Genomic DNA, 18,089 nt, shown 5'->3' on the forward strand with positions numbered 1-18,089 from the left:
AAGATTCTATGACCAGACAACACGCAGCACACAAGCCTTTACTGCCATTGTTACTCTTCAATAAGCAAAATACACACAGTGATTTAATAGGGGAAAAATAAAGACTGCAAAAAGAGAGCTTCAGACTGCCATTTTGTACCTCAGAGCTGCAAGGATTGTGAGCTAAATTATCCAGCCGTATTGTTATGTCAAAGGAAAGGTGAGTCTTTAGCAGACTAACCCAAATGCCAATGCTTACGCAACACTTAAGCCACACTTAAGCCCTTACTTGAAAATCTTACTGTGCTACGTGGATCTAGTACTGGGTAAGAGAAGAGGAATCACCTCACGCAGACAGCAACAGGAATAGCAATTGCTCAATGGTTCTTAGAGAAAGCTCCAGATTACCAAAGAGAACACACTGAGAATATGAGGAACTGTGACAGGAAATACCAATTTCTGAAGAAAAATAAAAATTAAATGGAACTATTTGTTTTTAACAGGAATGAATTAAAAATATTATTCAAAATCACCCATATTAAAGATTTAATAAACAGTATGAACAAAGGTGGAGGGGGGGAGGGGAAGATGGGAAAACTGAAGACAGAAAGCTGACAACTGGTTTAGTAACAGGTTAAAAACGCGTGCTTTGAGATCCCTATTAAATAATACCCACAAGTAGGGCAAGAAATAACCCTGCAGACGGTTATCCCCGTGACTATTCCAAAGGCAACGGCCCCAGGACACACCGTTGCCAACCGCTTTCTGAGGCAGCCGAGCCTACAGACGCGCACACTCCTGCTCTCCGCGGGTGTGTATCCTCTTGATATCGCTTACTATCGCTTCATATCGCTTAGTAGCGCTTAATATCGCACGTATAACGCATACGTGGGGCTCCCGGCTCCGGCTGGGAGCCTGAGGCTGCCCTGCAGCCTGTGGGTTGGGCCGCGGCTTCTGAGCGTGCGCCGTGTTTCCGCGTCCTGCTCGGGGCTCGGCCCGGCAGAGTTTTAAGACGACATGAAGAAGATACTCAGCTTCGTAAAGAAGAAAAAACGGGATCCGCCGCCCGGCAGCGCCGCCTCGGCGTGCTCCGCCGGTGCGTACGAGATCCGCCGGAAGGAGCTGACCAAGCTGCACCAAGGGGCCGCCGCCGGAGACCTGGCCCTGGTGCAGCAAGGACTGAAGAAGCACGACATCGACGAGCGCGACAGGGCGCAGCGGTAAGGGCGGCGGGCCGGGCCGGGATCCCCGCTGCATGACCTGGGCACAGAGGGCTGCTGTTAACGGGGGCCGTGCGTGGCTGGGACGGCCGGTAGAGGCCGCTCCGATGTGCCCTCCCGGCCTGGATCCCTCGTAGGGCTGCTCGGCATTCCTCCGAGCTGAGAGCTCTGTTGGGGGCTGGTGAGAAAGGGCAGCGATAAGGCTGCTGGCTTCATGAAGGCTTTCTTGCTTGCGAAGCTGATGGTGGTTCCTTTAGGTTGTCATATTCCCCAGTGCTTGGTAACGGCTGCTTTTGGGTGAGGAGGGGCTCCTGCACAAAGTTGTGTTTGTTACAGTTAAATTACTCATTCGAGCTCTTTGCGGTACACTGTGCTAAATAAATAATAAATACAGTGCTCAGATCAATATTGTCAGGCTTCTATTCGGAGGTGAAGGATCTTGTATACTTATTTGGGAATTTCTCAGTGGGAACAGTCACTCTCGAGTTGTTCCATGTCTGTGACAAGGCATGATGAGTTATTTGACGTTCTGCCTGTTATTTCGTCCTCATCTTATCTGCCTTGGAGGAAGCTGGTCTTATGGAGGGTACTCATCAGCCTGCCTGTGATGGGAGCTGTTAGGACAAGAGGGAACAGCCTCAGCTTGCACCAGGGGAGGTTCACGTTGGATGCTAGGATAAGCCTCTCCAGAGAGTGGTTGTGCACTGGAATGGGCTGCCCAGGTTGGTGGTAAAGTCACCGTCCCTGGAGGTGTTCAAGAAACATGTAGATGTTGTACTAAGCGACGTGGTTTGGTGCACGCTGGTAATGGAATAAGCTTGTTTTTATTTTATTTTGTTTATTTTGGGAGGTAATTGGGATAAAGAAATTCAATTTGCCCTGTTCATGTACCACAGAGTGAAAATATTTGTTTAGCTGTCTGTTTCAATTTACACGTTTCACTTTTAGGACACCACTGCATCTTGCTTGTGCAAATGGACGTGAGGATGTCGTTACGTTTCTAGTAGAAAACAAGTGTAAGCTAAATCTTTTTGACAGTGATAACAGATCTCCACTGATGAAGGTAAGTAGAACATACTATGTTGCTGCAAGTAGGAATTATTGATTATGTATTAAATGATGTCTTTCCAGATTCTTTAAGTAAGTCTGTGTAGAAGCATGCATGCTGTAATCAGTGTGGCTTTGGCATGTGCTAGCTAATCTTGGCAGATGCTTTTATATTCCAGGAATGGGAAGTTGTAGTAGTAGTGACACAGTGAAATATGACTGCTGGAAATTTTACCTTTTTTTTTTTGTGTGTGTGTGTGTGTGTTGTTTCCAGGCAGTACAATGCCAGAAAGAAAGATGTGCAGTGATCCTGCTAGAGCATGGTGCTGATCCGAACCTGGCAGATGCTGGTGGCAACACTGCCCTTCACTTGGCTGCTGTAACTCCTAACACATTTCTAGCAGGGATGTTAATTGAGCACAGTGCCCGTATCAATGCTCAGAATAAGGTACATTTCGAGATTCAATAGAGAAGTTCAAAAAGTTGCATTGATATTTTTATTGTAGATTTTTTGTTTGTTTCTTTTGATTTTTAACTTGAATTATTTCTGTTCTTTCAGGACGGATGTACTCCTCTTACTCTTGCTATCTCTGAAAATCACAAAGAAATGGTAGAGCTCCTTCTTAAAAAAGGAGCTGATGTTCACACTCGAGATCCGTGTGAAAGGTGAGGAGATGGTCTAAACTCTGCAGGTCACCTTAGTTGTCTTCAGGTTGGACTGATGGGAGGGATGGGAATGAGCATTGAAGTAGAAAGACACAGAGAAAGAGCTCGTTGAGTGACTGGCGAAAGCAGGTCTCAGCTTGGCAGGTGACATGCATTATTGCATGTTTTCTGCATTGAGAACTGCAAGAAAACATTGTTTCTGGTAGCCGCTGTGGCAGGAAAATTGCTATTGTGCCAGCAACATTGCTGTTATGCCAGAGAGAGTTTTTCAAATTGACGCCAAGTTTGTATGCAAGTGTTGTTAATATGGAAGCTTTTTTTTCTGTTCATAAAGTGATTTTCTTTGAGATTGAGCAAATGGGAATTAAAATAATTACAATGTCTGACTAAATTGTATGGTTTGTCTTGTATTTTGGATGCTGTAGAACCCCACTTATGACTGCAGCAGCCGGTGGGGAGCTTAAGTTGGTAGAAATACTTCTTCGCTATGGTGCTGAAATTTTCCATAAAGACGTTAATGGATGGACAGCTGAGGACTATGCTATTCTTCATGGAAATGCTAGGTAAACTTTTAAATTTATTGCTAGGTTTTTAGTTATCAGTGTTGAGTTTGAACCTTTTTGGTAACAGCACCAAGTTTAACGGTGCTATTTTGAAGATGTGTTCGTTGACATCTTCTCACGTATACTGTTCATGTGTCTGGTGTTAATTTGAAAGTTGAGAAAAGGGCTTCTGCTCAAAATTCTCTGTAAGATTTCAAGTGTTTGTTTCTAAGCTGATGTCTGCCTGCTATACACTATTAAAATGTGTCTGTAGCCCACAGACGCAGAAGTTCAACTTGAAAAACTGAAATGTTTGTAAATTCTTCTCAAAACAGAACCCTTGTTATTACTGTCTTCAGTTCCACTGACCAGGAACCACCTGTTTTGTTTCAGAGGAGATCTAGCTGTTATTTCTTTTGTTAAATTACTAAGCAGTTTAACTCCTCCTACACATAAGTATTTTACCCATGGGTGTTCATTCATAAGAGTGGTTGTATTTGTAAAAACTGGACTGCAAAGGGTACCGAGCAGAAGTAAATAACTTCATAGATCTGGATGTGCATCTATAAAATAGATGTGTCCATTATATTTGAGTATGTTACGGTTTGCAAAAAGTAGAGTATGTTACACTTACTGAATATGAAAATTGTTTTGGCTATGGTTATGTTTAGGATAGATAGTATAAGGCTCTTATTATCCCATTAAGTGTTTATGTAGCTATGGGATTATTTTTCCCAAATGCATTTCCTTTTTTGCTCTCCATAGTCTTAGTAAAACACTGGCAGAATATGCAGACCATGAGAACGCAGGGGAAGCTTCTGCAGGTGCTAAAGGAGGCATCCCTGTGCCAGTGACTCCTCACCAGGCAAGAGCTGCTGGCTTTACGTTGGGTGCAGCTGCTTCGAGCAGAGGAGGTAGGATGCTTAACTGTGGTAGAGCTAATGGGCAGAATCGTGGTGGCCCCTTCCTTAGGTTGGTTTGCATCTTTTAAATTCACCGTGCTCAGTGTGGACTTCAGTGGAAGCATCAGGTGGACTGTAATAAGAAATGTTATGAATGTGTTTGCTTGCTGCTAGTTTACACTGCATCTCCACAGGCTGTGGGGACAGTTGTGATTTGTGTGCACTACATCCATCTGCTCATACAGTTGTCACTTTCAGCACATCAAGTTGCCCATTTATTTAAATTGTCCCTTTAGCAAGGGGGAGGAGGGAAGAGAAGAAACAAAATAGGTTAAAGTAGCCTTGTTTTATGGGTGTGCAATTTTTCTTAGAGATGCTCATTTAGATTGTTGTTCAGAAAATCCAATTGCAAAAGCTGTAGTTTCATCCCAAATAGTAGTTTTATCTTCTGTAGCAGCGAAGCAGCAGATGAATTGCAAGAAGATGCATCTTTTGTTGATTACCACTGGATTTCTGTCACTTTGTTTTAATTTTAATAGTTTCACCTGCATAAAGCTCCTTTTTTGGGAGACATAATTTCTCACCTTCAATTACAATTGCTTTTGTTTGTGTTGTGGAGACGTAACAAAAATTGTCTTGGAAAAATAACTTCATAAGCAACAACAGTACATTGTTTGTATATACCGTATCTTTTTGGACATGGTTTGATTTATAATCAAATAATGTTTTTTTCAATTACTTTTATTTAAAAAAGAAAAAAAAAAAAACAACTGAGAAAGACTTTGTGATCCAGAAAAACTGTTACATTTTCTCATTGCCTTGTAAATAAAAGAAATACATTCCTTCAATGAATTTGTAAAATCCAGGCAGCGTTTATAAGCTCAAATTGCCCTAAATGAATCTTAGAAAGTTGCTATTTTAGTATGAATGAGATTGCCTTGCAGTTTACGTTTCAAGCCCCAACGTACGAGGTTTTATTTGTTCCTTATTTTTAAGGGTTTTGTGAGAATCATGTGTCAGATGGGCAGCAGACTGTTCAAACACAAGTCATTACTTTTTTATTATAAAGACTGAGAAATATGATCAAAGAATACATGGCATATTTTTTCTTCCTGGACTTATCCCAGATGGAAGTATAGATTTTAGACCCAAGTGATGTTGCCTTTGACTTAGGAGCAGTTACTTTGAACTAGAGAGTGGTTGAAAAAGTTTCTTCGTAGCTTGGTTTTGAAGTTTTGTTTGCTTGTTTTTCAGTGGGGCTCAATACAGTTGGTTTAATCATTGAAATACTTTTTTTTATCCAAATCCACTCAGTTGCTACCTTCCATGCACATAGATAGTTGCTCTGGTACCCCATTGTAAGGACTAACAGGCCTGGGTTAATTTAAAATATGTGATTTGAGGGTTTCTTCTTCCAAGTAGAGGGTACATTTAGACTAGATATCAGGAAGAAATTCTTTACTGTGAGGGGGATGAGACACTGGAACAGGTTGCCCAGAGAGGTTGTAAATGCTCCCTCCCTGCAAGCATTCAAAGCCAAAGGTGGATGGGGCTTTGAGCAACCTGGTCTAGAGGGAGGTGTCCCTGCCTATAGCAGGGAGTTGGATTTAGATGATATTAAAGGTCTGTTCCAACTCAAACCATTCTGTGATTCTCCCTGTGCTCAGTCTCTTAAAGATGACACCAGCATGAGGAGTAGGAGGGAGCAGAGAGAAAGTTCAGTAGCGTAGTAGAAACAATATTGGAATTAATTCTGCAGTCTCTGATTGCATCCACACCCTGAATCATGAGAGTCCTTTTAATATGCCACAGTAACAGTCTTAAAAGTGTCCTTTAGAGAAGCCGGGATGTTGAGAGAGAGACCAGAGAAATACCCACTTTGGAATTCTTTTATTGTCTTTTGCTCTTCTGTTTTATTTTTCTGCTATCTAAAATTTTGACCTTATCCTTTCTGCTACTTTTGTACTTTCTAATTAGAAGAGGAGATTCTGAAGAATGTTGAACAGGTCAGCATTTTTCAACAAGTTTGCTCATGATTATTTGGATGTCAGAACATGAACCCTTTTATTAATCACGTACAGATTGGCTTCCAGAACATATTGAATGACCGATCTCTTAGATTTTAAGTAACAATTTCTTTTTGAGGAAAACAGTAGTTGTGCTATTTCTGTTTCTAGTATGTTTGCAGTGACAGTATGTTTGGCCACTGCAGCACATACTAGTGTATTGTTCAGCGTTTCCCTGAGTCATTTGCAATTGGACTTGATAATCTTTTCCAACCTTAGTGTTTCTATGATTAGAGGAATTGTCTCAGCATTGTAAAACTCTTTACAAAAGTAAATTATCACTTCTGTGTGATTTTTATCTCCTGAGGTCAGATAAAACTTTTCCTGTATTCCCTCTTAAGGAAACAGAGAAAAGCCAGAAGGGATGAGAAATCATCTTGAGGTTCTTTTCAACCCAAGCCATCCTATGATTCTTTTAAACTTTCTCTTAAGTGTATGTTTCTGATAGTAGCTGTTTTTCCACAGCACTGCATGTGTATGTGATAAAATCCATGTAAGTAGGACAACCTTCTGCTCCAGAGAAAAGTAACAGATTTATTGTGAAAGAATTTGATGTCAAGGTAGTGTTCCACAGTTTCTCTTTTGACACACAGATGTACACATGCACACAAATGCATGTCATAGTCACAGCACATTCTCCCAGTGCTGTAGCTTTGTGTGTGTGCTTTTTGTATTTTCCAAACTTGTGAGATTCCGCATTTATTCTGATGTCATTGTTGTCTGTCCTTTCCATGCCTTTCCCTTAATGGATATAGAAATGCAACGGTCCCCTGAGCAGACTCTGAGAACAGGAGAATCGAGTGAAGGTATTCATTCTGCACAGCAGTATTTTAAATACCACACATGTCTTGTGATACACAAATACTTATTCATCATAGGTGCTTATTATCTTGCAGATCTGTATCTTGATGATTTAAGATCTATGAGTTAGAGTGGATTTGGGGCAGCTTTTGTTTCTTTGCATGTTTTGCATGAGTCCCTTATTACTGAATTCAGCATTTGCTTTTATCACTTGTGATAGTGTTGGTTTTGGGGTTGTTTGTTTTGTAATCTGTTCTCCTCTTGCTCAGAAATGGTGATATAGGCTTCAGTTAAAGTGGAAACGGGTCCCTGGAGACTAGATCTCATTTCTGTGTCAGTGCATCATGGCTGTGGTTTTGGTCTAGCTGAAAGCTATCTCATCAAATTCCTGTCTCGCCTTCTAAAGGATAGCAGGATCATTGGCAGTATTTATATGTTGAAAGCAAAAGTGTAGGTAATTTAATGAGCTGTTTTCCTTACTTCTAGTGGTACTCATTGAAGATGTAACTGAAGTCGTTCGTCCAGAGTTTAACTGTTCCACACAGCAGCAATTTTCTGTTCTGCGTGGAAAGTTAGCAGATAGAGTCATAGTACTGAGTTAGTTATTTAGCTTTACATACAGCAGGATTCCATTAGCATTTAAGAATATTCTGTGTTTTCTGTAGTGGAAAACATCAAAAATCAGATTGTTAGCATTTGAACCATTTAAGATGCCCTCAGATGGGAAGTTTCAGCCTCTAGCTTTTTTCTCCATGAGATTTCTTTGAACATTTATACTGTACTGCATCTCAGAAAGCTGTGTTCAGATCAGGGAATATTCTCGCATACTGTGTTTAGGAAAGGCAAAATTTGTACACTCATTTGTAGGTTGTTAGTAGTAACCCTTCTTTTTGTTATAATATTTAACAGTTCAGAAACTTCAGGAATTATGATTTCTATGTGGAGATCAGGTATGTCTGTTTTCCCTTCTGTGCTGGGAATCAGAAAGTCCTTCTATTATGTTTTAGTTGTTAAGAGGTGTTAGCGCTTCAAAAATTGTGTTCCTAGACTGCAGTTTTCATTAGAACGGTGACCTGAAGGATTTACTGCAGGGCGCTCTCATCAGGGTTGCTAATGATCTGAAGTAAGAGCGATTGTTGGATATGCTTCAGCACAGAGCTGGCATTCAGAGGGACTTCAATGAGCCAGGGCAATAGACTGGCAGGCATCTTAAGAAATCCATCGGGGGCAAATACCAAGACCCATTTGGGGTGAAAAAGCCCCTTCCTACAAAACATGATGGGACTGCACGGCAGGGGAGCAGCTCTGCTGAGAAAGGACACAGACCTGTCAGAAGGCAAGCTGAGCATGAGGCAGCAGGGTGCTCTGGCAGCTAAGGGCTGCAGCTTGCACTGTGCTAAGAGTAGCAAAGCCAGGAGACTGAGAGAAGCGATTGTCAGCCCCTGTTTAGCACTCACTTGACTGTGCCTTGGCTGTAATTTTGAGTTCCTTCTACGTGAGAGGTCGATGGATCAATAGCAAGCTAATTCTCTAGGGAGCCATCATATTTGTGAAGGAGTATTTGCCCTGTGAGAGAGGGCTGAGAAAGTGGACTTACTCAGCCTGAAGAAGAGGCAGCTTTGAAGGGCCCTAACTGCAGCGTCCAATGCAGATGAGAAGACAAAGCCAGATGCTTCCCTGTGATACTTGACAGGAAGCGAAGATGGCAAGAGGTATAAATGGAAGCAAGATGGTTTCTAGCTGGAGATGAAAAGTGTTGCCATGATAAGGATGGCAAAATAGAGAAGTTGTGAACCTTCTCTTGGAGGTGTTCAAGACTAGACTGAATAAAACCCTGACCAACTTTTCCTGACCTCAAAGCTGAGCTGGCTTTAAGTAGTTGGTTGAGAGACTTCCAGAGATCCCTTTTGACCTGACCTATCCTATAGTCTTAGGTGTGAGTTACTACCTTCACTGAACTGATAAAAACTTGGGGGTGTAGTATAGCATGCCCTGCTAATGCTCCTTTTGTCTCAAGTATATCATTTTTTGATTCACTGTAGAGAAATGCTGGTGATTCTTCTAGCTAGGGATAACCTATAGCTCCTGAGTATGCTTTTTGATTTTCTTTGTATTTATAAATATACTTTATTTATAATCCATAGCAAGGTACGGCAGCAAAAAATGGTAGATATTGTAGATATGTCTGATTTGTTTTTCAGTATAATTTGAAAAAGCATTTGTTTTGTAAATACTTTCCTTCATGCTGTTCTTATTGAATTGGCCACTTCAGCTTCTGTACTCTTATGAGCTGTTTTCATGTTAAATGTCTGTATTGGTTAATTTTTAGTATGCAAAATCTAATCTCAACATGTCGATTTATATTTGAACAGCAATGGATGACTTTTTCGAAGGATACTCAACAAGGTGAGTCTTATAAAAATACCAAATGCTTATTTGAGGAATTATTTGAGAGGACCAGTACTTACTTTTCGTTGTTTTTGAAGTTCTGAAAAAGAGGGCAGTAATGGCACCTGGAATAATTCTGAGGAAGAAGAACTGGATTTTACAGCCAAGGTATGGTGCCTTTATGGGAAAATAGTTGTGTAAAATAAGTGATTTGAAGGCAATTTCCTATGAGATAGAAGGAAACTCTTTTTCCAGCCAATTCTTTGGGTTTTTTTTTTTGTTTTTTTTTTCCTCCTTAAGAAGAGTCTCTCATCTGCCAACCTTTCTTCTGCTGTAAGTTTTTCCTAAAAATTGTTGCTTTGGCAGAACATGCAGTAGATTTGTGGTTTGAGGCAAAAGAGTAGATATTAAGATAAACTACCACATCGTATTAGTTGTTCATTGAGTGAGATTTGCCAACCCTAGGAATTGATAAGTTAATAAATAACCTGTTCTGTTCTCTTTCAAACTTCACAATTGTTTCCCCTAATTTACATGATAGGATGATTAATGAAAAAGAACACGATAATGAAAAAGAACATTTATTTATCAAAATCTAGTGAAATTGTTCATCACCTGGTTCTCTTTCCTTCCTCGCTAGGTTCCTCGAGTGTTCGATACTTGAGTTGCTCAAATAATTATTCTTTCTTTCTTTTTTCCTTCTGTGGGATGACATTCCGTGCTTGTATATAATCTCACACTGCATGACTATCTTCATTTTTTGAATATTTGGACTTTTCTCTTTATAAGCTCCATGTGCTTATCCTGCTGTTTTTATGAATGTTCCAAAGGATTACCAGTTTTTTCAATGGCGTCTGGAGTATTTAGTCTGTTGCACTGGGATTCTGCAGTGATTAGGAACTTTAGTTTGTTAGTTCAGCACACTCTGTAATGCTGGAGATGTAAGCATGTGTACTTTAAAATTTTTTCTATTTTCTTACATTGATTTTAGGGGAAGTGATTCAAATTTCTAGCATTATTTTGAAATTTACAGATATTTCACTAAGTGGAGTTATATTAACTAATTTATTCTTCAAGCTTCAGGAACTTTAATTGATACTTGAGTTGTGCATACTTACAAGTAAGTAATCGCGAGTGTAGTTGTATTTTACCAATAGATTAAAGTACCTTTTTAGAATTGTTACGCATTTACAGATAGTTTTGAATAGTCACTGACTTGTACACAAGAGGAGAGGAATGTTTGTGTAATTAAAGTTGAAGGATCTAGCAAGTATCTGAGTCCTTTCAAAAGGGGACAGCCTGGTTGTATTTACTGTTCAAGATTTGATGTAAGTAAAGGATTTGCTTTAAAACAAAAAAGCAAACAAAAACAGATCAAATAATTCTTTTAAAATGTGTTTTTATTTGCAGAAGCCACAGAAGCCAAACTTGACATCGTTAACGAATGTTCCCCAAAAATTCAGAAATAATGGTAAGTTATTTGGAAAGTACTTCATAATACAATGACATACAAAAGTAAACTTACTAAGTAATTTCATTTCGGTTTTTGTTGTTGTTGTTTTCACTTGGCTGTAGTAATTGAGGAAAGTAGTGTTATAAGAACAGAACAGATGGTCATGTCAGAATAAAATAAGTAAGATAATGGAAATGACCATACTGAGTCCCCTCCTAAGCCTTTGTGTCTGATGTGTCCTTCTCCCATCCTGCCCTTACCTGGCTTCTTTTCCATACAGTCCCAGATGACTACTTTCCTGTGTTTTTAATGGGTAAAATGCCTGCTGCTATTTATATAACCCATTTGATTCATATTCCTCTTTCCCTTTCTCATGCTTTAAGGTGGTGGTGATAGTTCTAGAATTGAAATTCCTAAGTCACAGAAGAAAAGCCTCAAACAAAAAAAACCAACAGGTGCAAATCTGAGCAGAGGAGAATGTGGAGAGTTGTTGAAACAAGATGTCTCAGATTCAGGCAACCTTGAGGAAGATGAATTGGTGGAAGAGGAAGAAGGGCAGTGCAAAGAGGTACATAATAAATTCCATGAAACACTAAAACAAGAAAGTGAAAACCTGGGCCTAAATAGATATGAGGAAAATCTATGGGCAGCATTTCCCTCAAGCACAAAAGTAAGTGTACAGGGATGATTCAATTGGAAGAGTTTGTTAAGGGTAATACAGGTAAGCGACAGTAAACTATTTTCCTGTTAATACTCAATCACGTATCTGTATTCAATCATTGTATTTTGATACTGAAAACATCTTGTTCATAGCCAAACTCAGACATTATTTTCAATATTTTTATTATGAGATTGGAGAGTTTTGGAAGGAGAAAGACAGGAAACTTCATTCTTTCTGGAATCTGTGCACTTTCTGTTATGTAAAACTGAGGGAATGGATAATATCCATTAGAAGTTGTAGCCATTTAGTAGAATTCATGAGGTAATGACTGGAAATGAAGAAACAAAAGGAAGTTTTGAATGAAATTGAGGGCAGGAAACTAGTGAAATTGTGAGATATGTAGGCAGAAAGAAGACTTTCTGAATAATATCAATGAAACTGCATTTAGATTGACACAAGGAAGTGCTTCTCAGAGGTTTTGCATAGCCAGAGATGAGGTTTACAACATGAGGCACTGCAGTTTAATTGTGCAGATTCCCACTAAAAATTGTAGGCCTTTAGAAACCATGTTGCACTTTGCTTCATTTAAGTCTTACCCAAGAAAACCGTTTTCCAAGTTGTTAATGGGTGGTGAAGTAGATATTGATTTCTGTGCTTTTCAGCTGTTTTGGTCAATCTGTTTTAGAAGGAGTCACCTAAATGGAAAGAAGAACAGGAGAAGGAAGATACAAGAAGGAAGCTGCAAACGACAGTTTTGGGGGATGTGAAACATTCTGTTTCTAGTAATAAACATCAAGTCCGTAAAGTTTCAGAAGACACAGCTTATGCGAGAAGTGAGTTTAAATATGATCCTGATTGCTCCTCTATAAGTATTAATGTTCAGTAAATAAAGTAAAATGATGATTATCCTCAAAGATGATAAACTTTCCTGTTACCTGTGAACCCTAGCCTGCTGTGGTAGAGAAGGTCTGCAGCTTTTGTTTTTTTTCGTTCTTACCTAACGGTCACAAATGGTGGTGCTGGATTCCTAATGATTACGTATGATGCAAGTTTCTTTATTAATTTTGTTGCTGTATTCTCCTATATCTGAACAAAACAAGTAGGTAGTCTAGTGTGTCTTGTGTGTGGCACTGCTGATTCCCTTTCGAATGGGTACTGTCAGATTGAAAAGCTGTGGTTTTTCAGGGCTTCAGCCAAAAGCAGACCTGATTCAAACTCAGAGAAGACTCTTCCAGTACCTCGACTTGTTCAGTTGTAGAATGTAGGAGATCTCTCCTTTGCTAAACCTTTGTGGGCTTGAGAGCATGACCAGCTCAGAGAGAGTTGGGTAATTTGGCATAGACCCCAGGGTGCGAAAGCAGAAGATACTATTTCCATTGTCTGACTCCAGAGCACTGCTTGTTGCAGTAGACTTCTTCAGAGCATGTGTAGCTATTGGTCAGATGCTGCACAGAACATTGTCCAAACATGGTGAACGTAGCCATGTCAGCTGTCCTGCTTGGGCATCTTCTGCTGGAAAACAGATGAAGAGGAGTGAAGAGAATACTGTGATGTGACTGGATGTAAAGTTACCCTTGAGTGGGACTCACTGTTTGGTTTGTTCTTTGCTGTAGAATTACTGCTCGTCTTTCAGATCCTTTATTTGACTGATGGGGTATAAAAGTGTAGTGCAGTATATTTCTCAGTGTCTGTATTTCTCCTTTTTTTTTGTAGAAGCCCAACCCACAGTAGGAGCAGAGAAAAAGGAAGAGTCTGATTCTCCCTGGGATTCTGAGGTACTTTATGTGAAATGTGCATCTCCCCAGTCTGTGGGAGAGCCAGATGAGAACTACGTGAGAGCTTGCCTTTGCGTTGAGCCCTGCCCCTGGTGAGGCTTATTTACCCCATATTGCTGCTGCTCTATGTCCTGTATCTGAGGGTCAACGAAATACTTGTAGTGTAGGTTCTGTGTGGAGATAGTACTGGGACAAAGTTACGTTAAGCTTCTTGTATCGGCCCTTTGGTTGCAGGCTTTTGAGTTGATTTTCTAGCACAGTAGTGAAACACAATAACTACTTCCCCTCTAGCCTTTGTTGTTGGGAAAAAAACTAATTCCCCACTCCTTTCTTAAAAATACAAGACTTTCTAGATAGCTTAATCGCTATCAGCTTTGCCTTTTTGGCCTTTAAGCAAATCAAATCTTGCTTTTGCAACGTAGTGATGCACTCACTCAACATTGTGGGACATGTGCCCCAGCAATGTAGGCTGATATTTGAATGCCAGGTGCAAATTTGATGCCAATGTTCAATCAACACAGAGCTGCAGCTTCTTGTTCACAATCAACATCTTGATTTCCTGTGTAAATTTCTTGTGTGGCTCTGTGATTTGCCAGCCTTAATCAACATTATGGAATAGTTTAGATGAATTGTGAGGATTTTTTTGCCCTTTTATTTAAAATGCAAAAGCCTTTGTTAGATTTTATTTTAAAAAAATTGTTTTGTACAAATTCTTACGCGTATGTACTGTATTATACAGCCGTGTTCTGAAGGTTCGAGGAAAGCATCTCCTCCTGTGTTTCTCCCACCTGCAGTTGAACATGGAGTACGCTTGCAGAGTGTTTCAGGGGAGCACAACAAGGGTAACTATCTCATAGATTGGATTTGTCTGTGTTTATAGACAAGTGAACTTTTTCTTTTGTTTTCCTTGTCAGTCCTGTTGTTCAGTGAGTATGTGCTGTAGCAATGAAGTGCTTGGCTGATGTTAATTAACAGCAGTGAACACTGAACTTGCTGGCCTGCTTGATTAGTCCAGGCGGTTCTTGCATTCATTATGTATACTTTTTGGATATGTGTTTGTTCGGGTGTTTTTCTTTGCTTTAAGTGGTTGCTTAAAGTGGTGGGAGTGGTATCTGGTTTAAGATTTAGCTGTGAACCCTAGCCTGCTGTGGTAGAGAAGGTCTGCAGCTTTTGTTGCTTTTCGTTCTTTCCTAAAGGTCACAAATGGTGGTGCTGGGTTCCTAATGATTATGTATGATGCAAGTTTCTTTATTAATTTTGTTGCTGTGTTCTCCTTGATCTGCACAAAACAAGTAGGTAGTCTAGTGTGCCTTGTGTGTGACACTATTGATTCCCTTTCTAATGGGTACTATCAGATTGAAAAGCTGTGGTTTTTCAGGGCTTCAGCCAAGAGCTGACCTGATTCAAAGTCAGAGAAGACTCTTCCAGTGCCTCACCTTGTTCAGTTGTAAAATGTAGGAGATCTCTCCTGTGCTACTCGTTTGTATGCTTGAGAGCATGACCTCAGAGAGAGGTGGGTGCTTAGGTACTCACCCCAGGGTCTCAGAGCAGAAGATAGTATGTCCGTCTCCAGAGGATATCTTGTTGCTGTAGATGTTTTCAGAGCTCGTGTAGCTATTGGTCAGTTGCTGCTCAGAAGGTGTGGAAGCAGCACTCACGGTGCATTCACTTTTCTCTTAGTGCATTTTATGTGCAAAGAGTTTATTTTGGAAAAGCATGAATAGTCAGCACTCAGGCTGGAATCAGCAGTTATGGTTTTCCAGAGTGGACGCCATTGCTCCTGTCTGGCTCATTCCTGTAAATTTTCCTTGCGTTTCTGTGTGAGTCAATCCTGAGTTTGTTTTACATAATGGAGTAGCTTAGAAGAGAGAACTGACTGTGGTCTGCTCTAGATGGGAGTTTGGTGGTCAGAAGATACTAGACTTTGAAGTGATAAGATTTAAAATGCTTGCAGTGTTCTGGACTGTATTGGAGCTGTGAGCTTCTGTTTCATTCCTAAATGTCAGTCCTTATGTATGTACCTGGTCAGAAGTTGCAGGATTATGAATCATGGTCAGGTGAGGTATCCCTTGATAGCACTAAGCAAGGAGCCGTGTGTGTTGGCAGCTTCCTCTTAGTGTGAGGTTGTTTTGTATCGTGCTTTTGTGGTATGTCCTATAGAGTGGAATGTGATAGTAAGTGCCAGATGATGGAGGTGTAGGCAAGAGGGAAGATGACTCAGGGTGTCCATATGCTGAGACTGAAGCATGCTGGAGTTTCTTCCTTAACGTTGTCCCAACACGAGGGACATTGTCATGTCAGCCACCATTCTTATGCATCTTTTGCTGGAAAAGAAATGAAGAGGAGAAAACAGAATACTGTGATGTGACTGGGTGTAAAGCTACTGTTGAGTGTAACTCATTTCTTGGTTTGTCCTTTGCTGTAGTACTGTTACTCATCTTTCAGATCCTTTGTTTGACTGATGGGGTATAAAAGTGGAGTGCAGTAAATTCTCAGTGTCTCTCTTTGTCCATTTTTTTGTAGGTGCTCTGCCAGCAGTAGGAACAGAGAAAAAGGAAGAGTCTGATTCTCCCTGGGATTCTGAGGTACTTTCTGTGATATGTGCATCTCCCCGGTCTGTGGGAGAGCCAGATGAGAACTACGTGAGAGCTTGCCTTTGAGTTGAGCCCCGCCCCTGGTGAGGCTTATTTACCCCATGTTGCTGCTGCTCGATGTCCTGTATCTGAGGGTCATTGAAATACCTGTAGCGTAGGTTCTCTGTTGAGATAGTACTGGGACAAAGTTATGTCAGACTACTTACGTTGGCCTCCTGGCTGCAGGCTTTGAAGTTGATTTTCTAGCACAGTTTTAATACAGCAGTTTATTGCTGCTTTTAAACTTATGAACTTCTCAGGCATATTTTTGTGAGGATTTTTTTTTTTCCTACTATTCAGATCTATTCTGCTGATCCAGTCAGAGTTTAATGGATGCCAATACATTGAGCAACCCAGACATTTAGATTTTTCTGTATAGAACCTCTGTCTTCTCTAGATAGACTTAATCCGATTTTGAAAATCATGTTCAGCAGACACCAAGTGTGCTGGCTGTGTTTATCCTTTCTGTCTGATAATTCTCAAGATGAGAGTGAGCAGGGTCTGTAGCTACTTCCCCTCTAGCCTTTGTTGTTGGGAAAAAAACTAATTCCCCACTCCTTTCTTAAAAATACAAGACTTTCTAGATAGCTTAATCGCTATCAGCTTTGCCTTTTTGGCCTTTAAGCAAATCAAATCTTGCTTTTGCAACGTAGTGATGCACTCACTCAACATTGTGGGACATGTGCCCCAGCAATGTAGGCTGATATTTGAATGCCAGGTGCAAATTTGATGCCAATGTTCAATCAACACAGAGCTGCAGCTTCTTGTTCACAATCAACATCTTGATTTCCTGTGTAAATTTCTTGTGTGGCTCTGTGATTTGCCAGCCTTAATCAACATTATGGAATAGTTTAGATGAATTGTGAGGATTTTTTTGCCCTTTTATTTAAAATGCAAAAGCCTTTGTTAGATTTTATTTTAAAAAAATTGTTTTGTACAAATTCTTACGCGTATGTACTGTATTATACAGCCGTGTTCTGAAGGTTCGAGGAAAGCATCTCCTCCTGTGTTTCTCCCACCTGCAGTTGAACATGGAGTACGCTTGCAGAGTGTTTCAGGGGAGCACAACAAGGGTAACTATCTCATAGATTGGATTTGTCTGTGTTTATAGACAAGTGAACTTTTTCTTTTGTTTTCCTTGTCAGTCCTGTTGTTCAGTGAGTATGTGCTGTAGCAATGAAGTGCTTGGCTGATGTTAATTAACAGCAGTGAACACTGAACTTGCTGGCCTGCTTGATTAGTCCAGGCGGTTCTTGCGTTCATTATGTATACTTTTTGGATATGTGTCTGTTCGGGTGTTTTTCTTTTCTTTAAGTGGTTGCTTAAAGTGGTGGGAGTGGTATCTGGCTTAAGATTTAGCTGTGAACCCTAGCCTGCTGTGGTAGAGAAGGTCTGCAGCTTTTGTTGCTTTTCGTTCTTTCCTAAAGGTCACAAATGGTGGTGCTGGGTTCCTAATGATTATGTATGATGCAAGTTTCTTTATTAATTTTGTTGCTGTGTTCTCCTTGATCTGCACAAAACAAGTAGGTAGTCTAGTGTGCCTTGTGTGTGACACTATTGATTCCCTTTCTAATGGGTACTATCAGATTGAAAAGCTGTGGTTTTTCAGGGCTTCAGCCAAGAGCTGACCTGATTCAAAGTCAGAGAAGACTCTTCCAGTGCCTCACCTTGTTCAGTTGTAAAATGTAGGAGATCTCTCCTGTGCTACTCGTTTGTATGCTTGAGAGCATGACCTCAGAGAGAGGTGGGTGCTTAGGTACTCACCCCAGGGTCTCAGAGCAGAAGATAGTATGTCCGTCTCCAGAGGATATCTTGTTGCTGTAGATGTTTTCAGAGCTCGTGTAGCTATTGGTCAGTTGCTGCTCAGAAGGTGTGGAAGCAGCACTCACGGTGCATTCACTTTTCTCTTAGTGCATTTTATGTGCAAAGAGTTTATTTTGGAAAAGCATGAATAGT

General features: G+C 40.4%; 1 pseudogene across 1 annotated transcript in view; it reads left to right on the top strand.

Annotated features, from left to right (window-relative positions):
* Positions 1-755: 755 nt before the first annotated feature.
* LOC146757128 (uncharacterized) overlaps positions 756-18,089 on the top strand; it is a 44,694-nt pseudogene continuing 27,360 nt past the window's right edge. Inside the window, exons 1-15 of the transcript XR_014936950.1 lie at positions 756-1,199; positions 2,148-2,262; positions 2,521-2,694; positions 2,806-2,912; positions 3,338-3,475; positions 4,220-4,368; positions 7,178-7,228; positions 9,596-9,629; positions 9,710-9,779; positions 11,022-11,082; positions 11,448-11,632; positions 12,411-12,558; positions 13,439-13,500; positions 14,240-14,342; positions 16,024-16,145. The product of XR_014936950.1 is annotated as an uncharacterized LOC146757128 (transcript). The remainder of the gene's footprint in view (positions 1,200-2,147; positions 2,263-2,520; positions 2,695-2,805; positions 2,913-3,337; positions 3,476-4,219; positions 4,369-7,177; positions 7,229-9,595; positions 9,630-9,709; positions 9,780-11,021; positions 11,083-11,447; positions 11,633-12,410; positions 12,559-13,438; positions 13,501-14,239; positions 14,343-16,023; positions 16,146-18,089) is intronic.

Source organism: Coturnix japonica, chromosome 24, assembly GCF_054131305.1.
Source record: "Coturnix japonica strain WE chromosome 24, WE-NBRP24, whole genome shotgun sequence".
NCBI classification, from domain to species: domain Eukaryota; kingdom Metazoa; phylum Chordata; class Aves; order Galliformes; family Phasianidae; genus Coturnix; species Coturnix japonica.